The 2,827-nt window shown below is 26.1% G+C and overlaps 1 long non-coding RNA gene across 1 annotated transcript; it reads left to right on the forward strand.

Moving 5' to 3' along the window:
* Nucleotides 1–225: 225 nt before the first annotated feature.
* LOC139823765 (uncharacterized) lies at nucleotides 226–2,811 on the forward strand. Its single transcript, XR_011734869.1, has 4 exons — nucleotides 226–367; nucleotides 795–906; nucleotides 1,088–1,188; nucleotides 1,305–2,811. It is a non-coding gene; the product is annotated as an uncharacterized lncRNA (long non-coding RNA).
* Nucleotides 2,812–2,827: the final 16 nt, after the last annotated feature.

Below are 2,827 nucleotides of genomic sequence, written 5' to 3' on the forward strand. Positions count from 1 at the left end.
CAATACTGCCACAAGCTTCAGGATTTATTTATAAGACGAAATAATATTAAAGATTTAAATGAAGTTTGCTATCTCCAAGGATTACCTAATTTACGAAATTTGTGGCTCGGTGAAAATCCATGGTCAGAAAAGGATGGGTAAATATTTAAAAGTAGATATTGTTAAAATGAGAAATTATGGAAATTTTATAATTCACTATTTTGATAGATATCGATTAGCTGTACTTCGAGCTTTGCCAAATCTTGAGAAATTAGATGACAAGGTAGTGTCACCCGAAGAAGTGCAAACTGCAATGACAATAGGTCGACCTTTAATACATCCTCTTGAAATAGATGCTTCTCCACAATCGGATGTAGTAAGCCCAGAGGTGAGAACATCCTTTCTAAAAAAAGGCATGTTAAATCGATACTCGCATCTCTCGAAGTCTTCTCGAAAGTCTCGAATTGCTTTGTTGGCTCTTTTCCGCGATTTTGATTGGTTTTCTCGCGGCGATTACAGCTAACATCGCGGAGAATGAGTATTTTCACAGATCTGTGGTATTTTGACAAACGTGAGTCGAGAGGTTAATAAGTGTATGAAGAAGTATATGAATTATTTATATTATATATAAATAATAATGTTGATTTTTCTTCTATGATTAAAGAAGATAAGTCTACTTCTTTTCCTTTTGGAAAAGAGAAAATAATATCAGCTTTCAAGTTTATTTCAGATAAGTTTTATGAAATGTTCTTATTACTATTTTTATTCTTATTAATATTTTTGAAATGATACTTTGTGTTATATTTTATTTTTAGTTAGCGGTTTTACGCTGCTAATGAATTGCTGAGATTCAAGATCAATCAAATTTATTGTGGAGAGTAAATATTTTGACTGTCAAGAGGTTATTAGTGTAATGTGAATTTACTGGTGCGTAAATTTGATCTTTCTTTCTCTTTCTTTCCCTTCCCATTTTAATTTAATTGTAATATTTATTTAAATCAGCTAGAGTATAAATCCTACCATTATATATTTTATATTATTATTATTATATATTATAACATTGAGACATTTATTACTATACTGATACAAGCGTATCTTTTTATGATAGATGATATCATAGACCGATTGCTTGTTCGCCGAGGAAAATCATGTTGATATCGATATAATGATATAGGTGAGGATGTCGATTTACTAGAAGCATTCCAGGATGTGAGTAAAGATATTTCTTTCAATCCTGTATGAATATAAAAATGTCAGCTTATCTTTTCTTTTTTGCATTAATTCTATATATAATCAATTAAATATATATAAATGTATATTGGCAGATTATATTTGAGACATCAATGGGCGAGTATTTAGAATTGAACTCGACCAATTTTAACAAGAAACCCGATCTGAATCTATTTACGATGGATTGATAAAGAAGATGCAAGGAATAGTAGAAGATAAATGGCATATTTTTATCAGCACTATAAAGATTATTATTCTGCCAGATGTTTAATAGGTAGACAGGATGTCTAATATATATATATATATATATATATATATATATATATATATATATATAATATGTATGTATATATGTATGTGTGTGTATGTATGTATATATATGTGTATATGTATGTATGTGTATACAATATGTGTGTGTATAAATCCCATCAAATACCAAATTACATGTAACTTACATGTTTATACTTGTAATTTTCTACTCAACAATGTAAATGTTATATAATACACGTGGTTTATTGCATTTACATTGTTAGATAGGAACCCGGGAAAGTTTATATACAATTTTATCTAATTATATATAACTTTGTAGATATAATTAGATCAAACTATGCATACTTTATACATATATATATATATATATATATATATATATATATATATATGATTAGATATAATTATATATTTTTGGATACAATTAGATCAAATCTTTAATGGGTCTATTTTTGTGGTAAATATGTAGAATCAAAAGTGAAATGATAATTAATATAATTATAATAAATATAATTTTTTACTCAAAAAAGAGTTTTAATATAATATTGTATAATTTGATGTGGACTTATACATATCTTGATATAATTACATGTAATTATTTACTCAGAAAAGAATTATAATATAATGTTGCATAATTTGATATGGAGTTATAAATATTTTAATATAATTGCATATAAATGAATACATAAATAGATCTTATTATATATGATTATATATGATTATATATATAATATGATATAATTAGATAAAATTGTATATAAACATTTTTTCCCGGGAAATTACAACTAATATGTAAATACTTGGTGTTTGCTGGATATATATGTATACATATAAATATAATATTCTTTTATTAACAGTGCGTTCCGCGAACACACTCTTTATATATCTCTTCTTGAAGTTTGCCTTGTGGCGTGATTTATCGCTGTATCGCTTGTTTTAATTTAACTTCATAGTAAAGATTCAATTTTTAAAACATTGGAAGACATTTTCGTAAATAAGAAAGAAGGAAGAAAAAAGGAAAGAACGGTTAATAAGGAAATAAAAGGAAGAATTATATTTTGATTCATTTAATGTAAGTAATTTGTTTTTTTTTTCATTATGGTATAAAAATTATATATAATAGGAATGCAATAGGATGTGAGACAGAGAGATAAAGAGAAAGCGAGTAAGAATAGAGGAAAATTTGCTAGAATGAGAGAGAATGTTTAGAAAATAAAATAAAATAAAATGAAATAAAGTAAAACTAAATCAGGAGTAAGAATGTGAATTAAAGAGAATGGATGAGGATAACAGTGTATAATTGGAAATGATTAAAATTATGTGAGAATCAGAATAATCCTTCTCGATC

Source organism: Temnothorax longispinosus, unplaced genomic scaffold (assembly GCF_030848805.1).
Source record: "Temnothorax longispinosus isolate EJ_2023e unplaced genomic scaffold, Tlon_JGU_v1 HiC_scaffold_175, whole genome shotgun sequence".
Lineage (NCBI taxonomy): Eukaryota > Metazoa > Arthropoda > Insecta > Hymenoptera > Formicidae > Temnothorax > Temnothorax longispinosus.